General features: G+C 39.3%; 1 protein-coding gene and 1 long non-coding RNA gene across 10 annotated transcripts in view; one reads left to right on the forward strand and one right to left on the reverse strand.

Annotated features, from left to right (window-relative positions):
- Positions 1-3,589, forward strand: part of LOC309653647 — a 42,199-nt gene extending 38,610 nt beyond the window's left edge. The window contains exon 5 of the long non-coding RNA XR_014259313.1: positions 3,039-3,589. This is a non-coding gene — a long non-coding RNA (uncharacterized lncRNA). The remainder of the gene's footprint in view (positions 1-3,038) is intronic.
- The window catches only part of LOC309653649 (V-type proton ATPase subunit B-like), a 248,640-nt gene that overhangs the window by 51,301 nt on the left and 182,834 nt on the right, over positions 1-14,505 (reverse strand). The gene's annotated exons all lie outside the window — the stretch shown is intronic.

Here is a 14,505-nt window from a genome sequence, read left to right on the forward strand (position 1 = left end):
AGAGGACTCAAATCAATAATATTAGAAATGAAAAAGGATAAGTTACAACAGACACCGCAGAAATACAAAACATCCTAAGAGACTACTACAAGCAACTCTATGCCAATAAAATGGAAAACCTGGAATAAATGGACTAATTCTTAGAAAGGTATAACCTTCCAAGACTGAACGAGGAAGAAACAGAAAATATGAACAGACCAATCACAAGTCATGAAATTGAAACTGTGATTAAAAATCTTCCAAAAAACAAAAGTCCAGGACCAGATGGCTTCACAGGGAATTCTGTCAAACATTTAGAGAAGAGTTAACACCTATCCTTCTCAAACTCTTCCAAAAAATTGCACAGGAAGGAACACTCCCAAACTCATTCTATGAGGCCACCATCATCCTGATACCAAAACCAGACAAAAATACTACAAAAAAAGAAAATTACAGAACAATATCACTGATGAATATAGATGCAAAAATCCTCAACAAAATACTAGCAAACAGAATCCAACAACACATTAAAAGGATCATACACCACGATCAAGTGGGATTTATCCCAGGGATGCAAGGATTCTTCTATATATGCAAATCAATCAATGTGATACACCATATTAACAAATTGAAAAATAAAAACCATATGATCATCTCAATAGATGCAGAAAAAGCTTTTGACAAAATTCAACAGCGATTTATGATAAAAACTCTCCAGAAAGTGGGCATACAAGGAACCTACCTCAACATAATAAAGGCCATATACGACAAATCCACAGCAAACATCATTCTCAATGGTGAAAAACTGGAAGCATTTCCTCTAAGATCAGGAACGAGACAAGGATGTCCACTCTCACCACTATTATTCAACATAGTTTTGGAAGTCCTAGCCACAGCAAGCAGAGAAGAAAAAGAAATAAAAGGAATACAAATTGGAAAAGAAGAAGTAAAACTGTCATTGTTTGCAAATGACATGATACTATACATAGAGAATCCTAAAAATGCAACCAGAAAACTACTAGAGCTAATCAATGAATTTGGTAAAGTTGCAGGATACAAAATTAATGCACAGAACTCTCTTGCATTCCTATACAATAATGATGAAAAACCTGAAAGAGAAATTAAGGAAACACTCCTATTTACCACTGCAACAAAAAGAATAAAATACCTAGGAATAAACCTACCTAGGGAGACAAAAGACCTGTATGCAGAAAACTATAAGACACTGATGAAAGAAATTAAAGGTGATACCAACAGATGGAGAGATATACCATGTTCTTGGATTGGAAGAATCAATATTGTGAAAACCCAAAGCAATCTACAGATTCAATGCAATCCTTATCAAATTACCAATGGCATTTTTTACGGAACTAGAACAAATCATCTTAAAATTTGTATGGAGACACAAAAGACCCCGAATAGCCAAAGCAGTCTTGAGGGAAAAAAACGGAGCTGGAGGAATCAGACTCCCTGACTTCAGACTATACTACAAAGCTACAGTAATCAAGACAATATGGTACTGGCACAAAAAGAGAAACATAGATCAATGGAACAAGATAGAAAGCCCAGAGATAAACCCACGCACCTATGGTCAACTAATCTATGACAAAGGAGGTAAAGATATATAATGGAGAAAACACAATCTCTTCAAGGAGTGGTGCTGGGAAAACTGGACAGCTACATGTAAAAGAATGAAATTAGAACACTCCCTAACACCATACACAAAAATAAACTCAAAATGGATTCGAGACCTAAATGTAAGACCGGACACTATAAAACTCTTAGAGGAAAACATAGGAAGAACACTCTTTGATGTCAATCACAGCAAGATCTTTTTTGATCCACCTCCTAGAGTAATGGAAATAAAAACAAAAATAAACAAATGGGCCCTAATGAAACTTCAAAGCTTTTGCACAGCAAAGGAAACCATAAACAAGACGAAAAGACAACCCTCAGAATGGGAGAAAATATTTGCAAACAAATCAATGGACAAAGGATTAATCTCCAAAATATATAGACAGCTCATTCAGCTCAATATTAAAGAAACAAACAACCCAATCCAAAAATGGGCAGAAGACCTAAATAGACATTTCTCCAAAGAAGACATACAGACGGCCAAGAAGCACATGAAAAACTGCTCAACATCACTAATTATTAGAGAAATGCAAATCAAAACTACAATGAGGTATCACCTCACACCAGTTAGAATGGGCATCATCAGAAAATCTACAAACAACAAATGCTGGAGAGGGTGTGGAGAAAAGGGAACCTTCTTGCACTGTTGGTGGGAATGTAAATTGATAGAGGCACTATGGAGAACAGTATGGAGGTTCCTTAAAAATCTAAAAATAGATTTACCATATGATCCAGCAATCCCACTACTGGGTATATACCCAGAGAAAACCATAATTCAAAAAGACACATGCACCCCAATGTTCATTGCAGCACTATTTACAATAGCCAGGTCATGGAAGCAACCTAAATGCCCATCGACAGATGAATGGTTAAAGAAGATGTGGTACATATATACAATGGAATATTACTCAGCCATAAAAAGGAACGAAATTGAGTCATTTGCTGAGACATGGATAGATCTAGGGACTGTCATACAGAGTGAAGTAAGTCAGAAAGAGAAAAACAAATATCGTATATTAATGCATGTATGTGGAACCTAGAAAAATGGTACAGATGAGCCAGTTTGCAGGGTAGAAGTTGAGACACAGATGTAGAGAACAGACATATGGACACCAAGGGGGGAAAACTGTGGTGGGGTGGGGATGGTGGTGTGCTGAATTGGGCGATTGGGATTGACATGTATACACTGATGTGTATAAAATTGAAGACTAATAAGAATATGCAGTATAAAACAAACAAACAAACAAAACAACTAATACTAAAATTTCATTGGGTTATTTGTATGGAAATATGTTAATATAAATGTTTCACACATTACATGAAATTTCAAAAAAAATATGTAATTCATTGTGATTTATTTTCTTGTTATAGACATTCATAAGCAGAGGTAATTTTGTAACTATTTTGTCTTCTTTTATTTAAAGGGTTTCCCTTAAAACTCTGTAAGCATCAAGGCCTATAGAGTTTTGGACATCACTGTCATGTTCCCTGGACTAAGTTAGTTTACCAGTGTAATCCTAGTCTGAGGAGGAGGTGGGTTTCTCAGAGAAACAAACATGCAATACCCATCATTGCCATGGGAACATGAACTCACTGAAGATTAGGAGAGTGGCAATAGCTCCTGGCCTGCAGTAGCATATATTTACTAAGACTTTCTACTGTTTAAATGAATTAGCTACTGCTGTGTAATAAAGTACTACAAACACTTGATGGCCAAAGCAACAACCACTTATTTAGCTCCTGAGTGGCTCTGTTGATCTGGGCCAGGTCCAGCTAATTTTGGATCGGCTGCTGGTGCTTCTGCATCAGCCATCCAGTGGGCCAAAAGTTGGCTGGTTTAGGATGGTCTCAGCTGTGATGACTCATCTCCACTCATCTTCCAGGTAGTCAGTCTCTCATCCTCTAGGAGGCTAGCCTGAGTGTTCATATGGTAGTTGGGTAGGTTCCAGGAGAGAGAACAAATCACATGGGGCTTCTTGAGACCTGGTTTCAGAACTGACCATCACTCTTCTGTTGCATTCTGTCAGCCTAAGCAAGCAGATGTCTCTCCTTTCCCTAAAGCAGTTAAAGAACACCCTGGTAAAGGAGACCCAGCATCTTTGACAAATTTGATGGTGACTCTTTGCTATTGGCCTGAATTGACAGTGGAAGATACTACCATGGCAATACCAATGAGGATGTAGAGATTCCAGAATGGCAGAAACCAAGAGGCAGCACTTAATTATCAGTGGGAAGGTGGATATAATTACATAATACAGCAGTGCAAGAGTGGTTACCAAGTACCTGGACCTTTGGATTGTATAACAGTGGCTACCTACTTTGTCATAGTGTCCCTAGGGGCAAGGTAAATGTAGAGCACACTAGCATTTCTTTAATTGCATGATACTGGCTCCTCCCCTAGTATACAGAATTCGTGTCAGTTCACAGACACACAAACCAATCAATGAGGGGACTGTTGACTGTTTTTCCTATCTGAAGAAAAACATGGTAATACCAGTGTGTGCGTGTGTGTGTGTGTATTCTCCTATTTCCCAAAGGTTGTTGAAGTTATGATTCAGAGTAACTGTGGGGATGGGGAATATGAAGACTCTTCAAAGCCTCCATAAACCCAATCTGTGTATAGCCCCAGCTCCACAATGTATAAGTGGGATAGATATGGGAATAGAGGCTGCAGAATCCTCACACTGATCTTCAAACTTGTAGAGTAAGAGCTATTTCAATAGAAAGAGCCAAGTGGAAACCCTGGAAACTGACATTTTAGCCAAAACAACAACTCAGAAAGAATAATGCACTTCAGGAGGATTTATTGAGATTAATGCCAGAAGAGTCATAAAAGATGTAGTGGTAGTAGTCTCCATCATATTCCTTTTCCATTTATGACCCTTGCAAAACCAGAAGAATCATAATGGATAACAGTAGTCTGCTATAACAAAGTATGGTAGTCTCAATTTATAACTTCTATGCTGAGTGTTGAATCGTTGCTAAAAGACATCTACCAAATTCAGACACTTAGTATGTGGTGTTGACCTGGTGATCACATTACTTTCCATTCTCATTAATGAAGAGGCTGGGCTTCCCTGGTAGCGCAGTGGTTAAGAATCCGCCTGCCAATGCAGGGGACACGGGTTCGAGCCCTGGTCCAGGAAGATCCCACATGCTGCAGAGCAACTAAACCCGTGTGCCACAACTACTGAGCCCACATGCTACAACTATTGAAGCCCACGCGCCTAGAGCCCATGCTCCGCAACAAAGAGAAGGCATCACAGTGAGAAGCCCATGCACTGCAACGAAGAGGAGCCCCCACTCACCGCAACTAGAGAAAGCCCGCGTGCAGCAATGAAGACCCAATGCAGCCAAAAATAAATAAATAAATAAATAAATAAATAAATTTATTTTAAAAAAAAGAGGCTCATGAGCAGTTGGCTTTTTCATGGGAAAACAGAAGTATACATTCATTGTCTTGCCAGGGGCCCATGTTAACATTCTTGCTCTTTGTCACATATAGTTCACAGGGACCTTGACTTTATGCAGAAATACCACAATAGTCCACAATAATATCAAAATCTTGACTGGACCTGGTGAACAAGAGTGACAAACAACTCAGATGCCCTAGTAATTTACATTTGAGTTTAGCTGATCAGTAGGGCTGCCTTAGGCTGACTCTGTCTCTCGGCTGAGGTCACTGCTTCTCTCAAGGCAACCTTCTGCACATGAATTTCACCTTCTGTGTTCCAGCAACCCTCAGTGCTCCTCCTCACTTTGGTCTTGGAGTTAGCAATAGCTCCACAGGTACAAGTTCTGGGTGTATCACTATCTCTTGTTTGTCTCCCTACCGCCTGCTCACACATTTAAAAGTTCCTGTATTAAACCCTCATAAGTTGCCTGAAGTATCCCATCTGTACTCTGCTAGGACCTTGGTGGGACATGTCCCAGTGGTTGGAAATTCTCAGGAGAGAATATTTTCCCAATTCACCTATAAGGGATGACAGCTTTCCAGGCAATGTGAATCTATGTATGTCTCTGGCTTGGCCTCCAATTTCACATAGGTCTCAATGTTTGTACTGTGTCTTTTTGTACTGCAGTCTTTTAAAGTTCAGCTCTGGGGTTCTAAAGTAAAATGCTTTAGTTTTTGCATATTTTCATGGATTCATAATCACAGGTGACTTGGATTACTTGCAGTAATTAACTCTGAAGGATTCAGAGGATTTTCCTCTCAAACCAGCCCCAGTCTGAATTCACAATACTAACCCCCCTCCCCCATATACTCTCATATTCCTTAGATTGAAATTCTATTATGGTATGTTTGCTTGCTACCTTTACCTCCATCTAATTAATACTCTGCCCAGGATTAGAGCAAATGTTTCTTACTACTCTTACTCCACAATGCCAGCTGAAGTGTCTTTTTCTGATCCATAGAAGGCAGTTTTTTCCTAATACGGTTAACATAATTATTCTGGGCTTGCCAATCAAAATCTATTACACCTAGAATGATGAGACAAAGTTTACTTCATTTTTTACCATAACACATTTTCAAAGAGTACATCACCAGAAAATTGTGTCCAGTTTTTTCTTGACACAGCACACTCTATGCTCACATCATCATGTCTGGCTTTGGATATGTAGCTGCAGACAGAAGGGACATCATCACCAATGGGGAAACAGGCATGCAGCTGGTTCTATTACCAAACATATAAAGCAAAGGTTGGACAGAGATATAGCTAACGTTGGAAAAACCTGACAAGCCTATGCTTAATTGGGTCACCCTTGGATTTGGATCTGAATACATGAATTATCTGAGAGGGTATCACTGCATTTTTAATCTCAGGAGGGACTGAGATAATAAAGGCACCCAAGTTATAACTCTGCCTGGAGTCTTGAGTTCTGTCTGATTTGAAAGGTTCTCTGGTTCATCAATTATGAAAGAGGATTTTCACCAAAAATGGCTTTCTGTTTGTGTCAAGGCTATTCAGAGAATGTTATAATTATCTATTTTCCAAAATTACTCAATTGACAGATAAGTGGAACAACTAAAACCTAACTATTTTTGTTATCCAAGTTTTTTTTCATTTTTAAATTTGTATATTTTCCTAAATATTTATAACTAAGCTATAGAGTATAACACAAGAAAATTATTTTTTAATCCCTTAAAAATATACATTAACAGGTATCAGGACCCAAACAAAAATGTGGGCCAAATATACACAATTGTGGAATTTTAAGCAATATTTAAGGAACAGCAGTTAGATGCAAATTACTCTTCATAAGTCAGGCTGATCAAATATGCCTTCCTTGGGTCTCATGGATGTACAGGCTTAACATTAGGTCTGTTGTATTATTTTAAAACATTTCCCCTTGGCGCTTTAACATTAACGAGGTATGATCACAGCACTTCTCAGTATGATACACTGGCCCTGAAGGTAAGTGACAGACATGCCAACTGCCGACTGCCAACTGGCAAGTGGTGGTGAGAGCTAGAGTGTGAATCCTGGTTCTAGCACTCACTTGCTGAGTGACTTCAGACAAATGATTTCCATCTGAGGCTCAGTTAAAATATTAACTATGTACTTTATTTCTTGTAGAACTTTTGAATGACTAGTATGGTACTAAGCTAGGTGCTGGGGTTCCACACAAAAGTCTTAGTTTTGTCTTTATGAGGCTTGTGGTAAAGGAGAAAGAAACAAATAATCACAAACACACATAATTACAATATGTGATTGGTTCTATAAAGGCAAAACATAGCATGCTATGTGAGACCATAACAAGGACAGTGAATTATAATTGTGGGTGCCATGGAGAAAGTCTTCTAAGAAAGTCATAACTAAGCTACAGCATGAAGAATAAGGAAAAGTGAGACCAGCACAGTGGTCAGGAGCAGTAGTCCAAGCAGGGACCAGAGATGTGAAGGGTCTGATGGGAACATCATGTTCTTGAAGGAACTGGAGGGAGGTCAGTGTGACTGAAGCACAGAGGAAGATACCAAAGAACAAGGCTATAGACATTGGCTGGGCCTCATCAGCCATTATAAGGATTTTTAAAGAATCTTAAATGCAAAGGAGATCCTTCTTGGGCTTTTAAGCAGGGGTGTGAGATGATTTGAATTGCACTTTAAAAACCTCACTCTGGGCCCTACAGAAAGGATAGATGGCAATGGAAAAGAAAGGACTTTGGGAAAGACAGTAAAGAGCCTGGGAAAGCAGTGTAACTCCAGGTGAGAAGTCATGACAGAATTTTTCAGACTGTATGAAAATACATGAATCCTTGAGAAAGAGCACAAAAATTATCAAAAATGTGAAATAAAAATTGTACATCTTTTAAGATTCAGAGCACCAAAGGCAAAGGAGAATTTTTAAAAATAGAAGAAAGCATATGAGTAGTAATCAATTGCATTCTTATATACAGCAAAAAAACTAAACAGATTTTTTAAAAGATAATATTTATAATGACAAATACTATCAATGTATTAATTATATACACGACACAATAAATTTAATAAAACTTGTGAAAAAATAAACAAAACTTTAGTGAGAGGTGTTAAATAAAAATTAGATAACTGTTAATTATATATATGTATATATGTATATATATATAATTAACATATAATATGTATGTGTGTGTGTGTGTGTATATATATATATATATATATATATATATATATATATATAAAACTATGGATGGGAAGAAAATGTCATAAAGATGTCAACTCCCAAATATAACCATATATGCAATGCAATTTCAATAAAAATAATGACAAGGATTTTTATGAAAATTCCAAAGCACATATTAAATTTCTTATGAAAGATAAAGAAGCCAAACATAGCCAAGACAGTTTTGAAGAAGAGCAAGGCAAAATTCAGTGTAGAAGGGGCATGTTTTAAAGTTTAATAAGTTTTGATAGGCAATAATGTAGCAAAGATAGGGGTGAGATAAGAGAAGAGAATAAAAAATACAGAACAATCACAATCATATGGAAATTTGATATATGACTAAGGTGACACTGAAGATAATTTGGCGAAAGAATGGATATGCTAGAGTCAAGATGGCGTACCAGGAGGACACGGAATTCACGTCTCCTCACAACCAGGGTATCTACCAGGCACCGGTGGGGGACCACAGACACCTAAAGGGAAGGGAGGAACCCCCAACGACCAGGTAGGACACAGGGAATGGGGGGAGTGAAGGGGGAGAAGTGGAGGCAGGACAGGACTGGCACCCCTGAGAGGTGGCTCGGGGAGGGGAAGTGATCCCATGCCCGAAGGGGGAAATTGGGGAACCATTGGGAGGGCAGAGGATCAAAAGGGAGCATGGCCAGGTTTCCCCTGCCCACTTGGACTCCCAGGAACCTGTTGGGATCCTGGGCCTGATCCTCTGCCCACCTAGACCCCCTCCAGCCACGCAGGCCCTGAGGGAGTGGGAGGGAGGGAAGGGGGAGAAAAAGTAAAGGCTGGAGCTCCAGGACTCGCACCCTGAGTGGTGGCTGTAGTTTCTACACCCAGCGGGACCCACCTACAGTTAGGGGTCCAGTGGTGACAGGGGAGACCGTAGGGGAGGGGCACAAAGGAATGGAAGGGAATGCAGCCAGTGCTTTCCCTGTCCACTTAGGCACCAGGAACCCTGTTGGGTTCCCAGGCCTAATGCTATACCCTCAGAGCCTCCCTCCTGCCACGCAGAGCACAAGCCCCACCCCTACATCCCCACCCAGGGCCCTACTTCTACACTTGGAGAACCCCTCCAACGAGCTGGGCCTAAACCCCACACACACACTCTCACTCAGGGACCTACCTCCAAACTCTGGAACACCACACTCCAGAGGCCCTCTCACCTTCTGTGCAGGTCCTAAGCAGTGGCCCGGCCCCACGCTTGAAGGTCGCCCCACCTAGGCCCCATCCAATACTCAAACGTAACACCCCCACCTGCCTAGGTCCTGCCCCACCAAAAACCACGCCCCTGACTAACTTCCACCCCTGCCTAAACTCCGCCCCCATAGCCAAGGCGTTTTTTTTTTTCCCCCTCTTTTAGATTGGGGTCCTGTTTTACCTTGTTGATTCATTGTTGATTCTTTTATATTTTTATTTTTCCTAATACATCTTTTATTTTTCTAATTTTATTTTATTCTTTATACTTTGTTAGTGTTCTCTCCTTTAGGCTTGCCACCCCCCACCCCTTTTTTTTTCTTTTTTCTGTTGTGGTTTTATTTTACCTTGTTGCAGTTGTTTCAAATGTAGTTTTATTTTTCCTAATATATTTTTTATCTTTCTAATTTTATTTTGTTTTTTATTCTTTGATATTGTACTGCTCTTTTTTTTCTTTTTTTCTTCTTTTTTTTTTTTTCCCTCACCATGAAGCTTGAAGAATCTTGATTTCCAGGCTGGAGGTGAGGCTCAAGCTCCTGAGGTGGGAGGTCCGAGTCCAAACTGCTGGACTAACAGAGAACCTCAGACCCCAGAGAATATCAATTGGGGTGAGGTCTCCCAGAGGTCCTCATCTCAGGACCAAGACCCAGCTCTATCCAACTGTCTGCAAACTCTAGTGCTGGATGGCTCAGGCCAAACAACCAGTAAGACAGGAATACAGCATCACCCAAAAAAAAAAAAAAAAAAGAAATGACAAAAAAATTTGTTACAGACAAAGGAGCAAGGTAAAAACTTACAAGACCAAATAAGTGAAGATGAAGTAGGCAACCTACCTGAAAAAGAATTCAGAGTAATGACAGTAAACATGATCCAAAATCTCGGAAAAAGAATGGAGAAAATAAAAGAGACATTTAACAAGGATCTAGAAGAACTAAAGAGCAAACAAATAGTGATGAACAACACAATCACTGAAATTAAAAATACTCTAGTAGGAATCAATAACAGAATAACTGAGGCAGAAGAATGAATAAGTGAGCTGGAAGATAAAATGGTGGAAATAACTGCCAGGGAGCAGAATAAAGAAAACAGAATGAAAAGAATTGAGGAGAGTCTCAGAGACCTCTGGGAAAACAATAAATGCACCAACATTTGAATGATAGGGGTTCCAGAAGAAGAAGAGAAAAAGAAAGGGTCTGAGAAAATATTTGAAGAGATTATAGTTATAGAAAACTTCCCTAACATGGGAAAGGAAATAGTCAATCAAGTCCAGGAAGCACAGAGAGTACCATACAGGATAAACCCAAAGAGAAACCCACCAAGACACATATTAGTCAAATTATCAAAAATTATTTTCAAAGAAGAAATATTAAAAGCAGCAAGGGAAAAGCAACAAATAACATACAAGGGAATCCCCATAAGGTTAACAGCTGATCTTCCAGCAAAAACTCTGCAAGCCAGAAGGGAGTGGCAGGACATATTTAAAGTGATGAAAGGGAAAAACCTACAACCAAGATTACTCTACCTAGCGAGGATCTCATTCCAATTCGATGGAGAAATTAAAACCTTTACAGATAAGCAAAAGTTAAGAGAATTCAGCATCACCAAACCAGCTTTACAACAAATGCTAAAGGAACTTCTCTAGGCAAGAAAAACACAAGAGAAGGAAAAGACCTACAAAAACAAACCTGAAACAATTAAGAAAATGGTCATAGGAACATACATATCGATAATTACTTCAAATGTAAATGGATTCAATGCTCCAACCAAAAGACACAGACTGGCTGAATGGATGCAAAAACAAGACCTGTACATATGCTGTCTACAAGAGACCCACTTCAGCCCTTGGGACACATACAGACTGAAAGTGAGGGGATGGAAAAAGATATTCCATGCAAATGGAAATCATAAGAAAGCTGGGGGCTTCCCTGGTGGGTCAGCGGTTAAGAATCCACCTGCCAACGCAGGGGACACAGGTTTGATCCCTAGTCTGGGAAGATCACACATGCCACAGAGCAACTAAGCCTGTGCACCACAACTACTGAGCCTGCGCTCTAGAGCCCATGAGTCACAACTGCTGAGCTCACGTGCTACAACTACTGAAGCCCACACACCTAGAGGCCGTGCTCCACAACAAGAGAAGCCACTGCAATGAGAAGCCTGTGCACCACAAGGAAGAGTAGCCCATGCTTGCTGCAAATAGAAAAAGCCTCTGCACAGCAAGGAAGACCTAAAGCAGCCAAAAATAAATAAACTAATTTTTTTAAAAAAGAGTATTTGACATTGTAACATTTAAAATATTTAGGGCTTCCCTGGTGGCACAGTGGCTAAGAATCCACCTGGCAATGCAGGGAAAACAGGTTCAAGCCCTGGGCCGGGAAGATCTCACATGCCACGGAGCAACTAAGGCTGTGTGCCACAACTACTTAGCCTGCGCGCTAGAGCCCGTGAGCCACATCTACTGAAGCCCACGTGCCTAGAGCCTGTGCTCCACAACAAGAGAAGCCACCGCAATGAGAAGTCCAAGCACTGCAGTGAAGAGTAGCCTCTGCTCGCCACAACTAGAGAAAGCCCACTCACAGCAACAGAGACCCAACTCAGCCAAAAATAGGAAAATAAATTAATTAATTTAAAAATATAATATTTTTAAAAAAAGCAAGCTAGAGTAGCAATTCTCATATCACACAAAATAGACTTTAAAATAAAGATTATTATATGAGACAAAGAAGGACACTACATAATGATCAAAGGATCAATCCAAGAAGATATAACAATTGTAAATATTTATGCACCCAATATAGAAGCACCTCAATACATAAGGCAAATGGTAACAGCCATAAAAGTGGAAAACATCAGGAACACAATCATAGTAGGGAACTTTAACACCCCACTTTCACAAAAGGACAGGTCATCCAAAATTAAAATAAATAAGGAAATACAAGCTTTAAAGGATACATTAAACAAGATGGACTTAATAGATATTTATAGGACATTCCATCCAAAACCAACCAAATACACTTTCTTCTCAAGTGCTCATGGAACATTCTCCAGGATAGACCATATTTGGGTGACATGTCAAGCCTTGGTAAATTCGAGAAAATTGAAATCTTATCAAGTATCTTTTCTGATCACAATGCCATGAGACTAGACACCAATTACAGGATAAAAATTATAAAAAATACAAACACAAGGAAGCTAAACAATACACTACTTAATACCCAAGAGATCACTGAAGAAATCAAAGAGGAAATCAGAAAATACCTAGAAACAAATGACAATGAAAACACGACGGGCCAAAACCTATGAGATGCAGCAAAAGCCGAACTAAGATGGAAATTTATAGCAATACAATCCTACCTCAAGAAACAAGAAACATCTCAAATAAACAACGAAACCTTACAACTAAAGCAATTAGAGAAAGAAGAATAAAAAAACCCCAAAGTTAGCAGAAGGAAAGAAATCATAGATATCAAATCAGAAATAAATGAAAAAGAAATGAAGGAAATGATAGCAAAGATCAATACAACTAAAAGCTGGATCTTTGAGAAGATAAACAAAGTTGATAAACCATTATCCAGACTCATCACGAAAAAAAAGGAAGAAGACTCAAATCAATAGAATTAGAAATGAAAAAGGAGAAGTAACAACTGACACTATAGAAACACAAAGGATCATGAGAGATTACTACAAGCAACTATATGCCAATAAAATGGACAAGCTGGAAGAAATGGACAAATTCTTAGAAAAGCACAACCTTCCAAGACTGAACCAGGAAGAAATAGAAAATATAAACAGACCAATCACAAGCACTGAAATTGAGACTGTGATTAAAAATCTTCCAACAAACAAAAGCCCAGGACCAGACGGCTTCACAGGTAAATTCTATCAAACATTTACAGAAGAGCTAACACCTATCCTTCTCAAACTCTTCCAAAATATACCAGAGGGAGGAACACTCCCCAACTCATTCTACGAGGCCACCATCACCCTGATACCAAAACCAGACAAAGATGTCACAAAGAAAGAAAACTACAGGCCAATATCTCTGATGAACATAGATGTAAAAATCCTCAACAAAATACCAGCAAATAGAATCCAATAGCACATTAAAAGGAACATACACCATGACCAAGTGGGGTTTATCCCAGGAATGCAAGGATTCTTCAATATATGCAAATCAATCAATGTGATATACCATATTAACAAAATTGAAGGATAAAAACCATATGATAATCTCACTAGATGCAGAAAAAGCTTTTGACAAAATTCAACACCCATTTATGATAAAAGCGCTCCAAAAAATAGGCATAAAGGGAACCTACCTCAACATAATAAAGGACATATATGACAAACCCAAAGCCAACATCATTATCAATGGTGAAAAACTGAAACCATTTCCTCTAAGATCAGGAACAAGGCAAGGTTGCCCACTCTCACCACTATTATTCAATATAGTTTTGGAAGTTATTGACAGCAATGAGAGAAGAAAAATAAATAAAAGGAAACCAAATCGGAAAAAGAAGTAAAACAGTCACTGTTTGCAGATAACATGATACTATACATAGAGAATCCTAAAGATGCCACCAGAAAACTACCAGAGCTAATCAATGAATTTGGTAAAGTAGCAGGATACAAAATTAATGCACAGAAATTTTCTGCATTCCTATACACTAATGATGAAAAATCTGAAAGATAAATTAAGGAAACACTCTCATTTACCACTGTAACAAAAAGAATAAAATACCTAGGAATAAAACTACCTAAGGAGGGGCTTCCCTGGTGGCGCAGTGGTTGAGAATCTGCCTGCCAATGCAGGGCACACGGGTTCGAGCCCTGGTCTGGGAAGATCCCACATGCCGCGGAGCAGCTGGGCCGGTGAGCCACAATTACTGAGCCTGCGCGTCTGGAGCCTTTGCTCCGCAACAAGAGAGGCCGCGATAGTGAGAGGCCTGCGCACCGCGATGAAGAGTGGCCTCCACTTGCCACAACTAGAGAAAGCCCTCGCACAGAAACAAAGACCCAACACAGCCAAAAAAAAATAATA

Source organism: Balaenoptera physalus (genome assembly GCF_965194825.1).
Source record: "Balaenoptera physalus genome assembly, contig: HAP1_SCAFFOLD_752, whole genome shotgun sequence".
NCBI classification, from domain to species: Eukaryota; Metazoa; Chordata; class Mammalia; order Artiodactyla; family Balaenopteridae; genus Balaenoptera; species Balaenoptera physalus.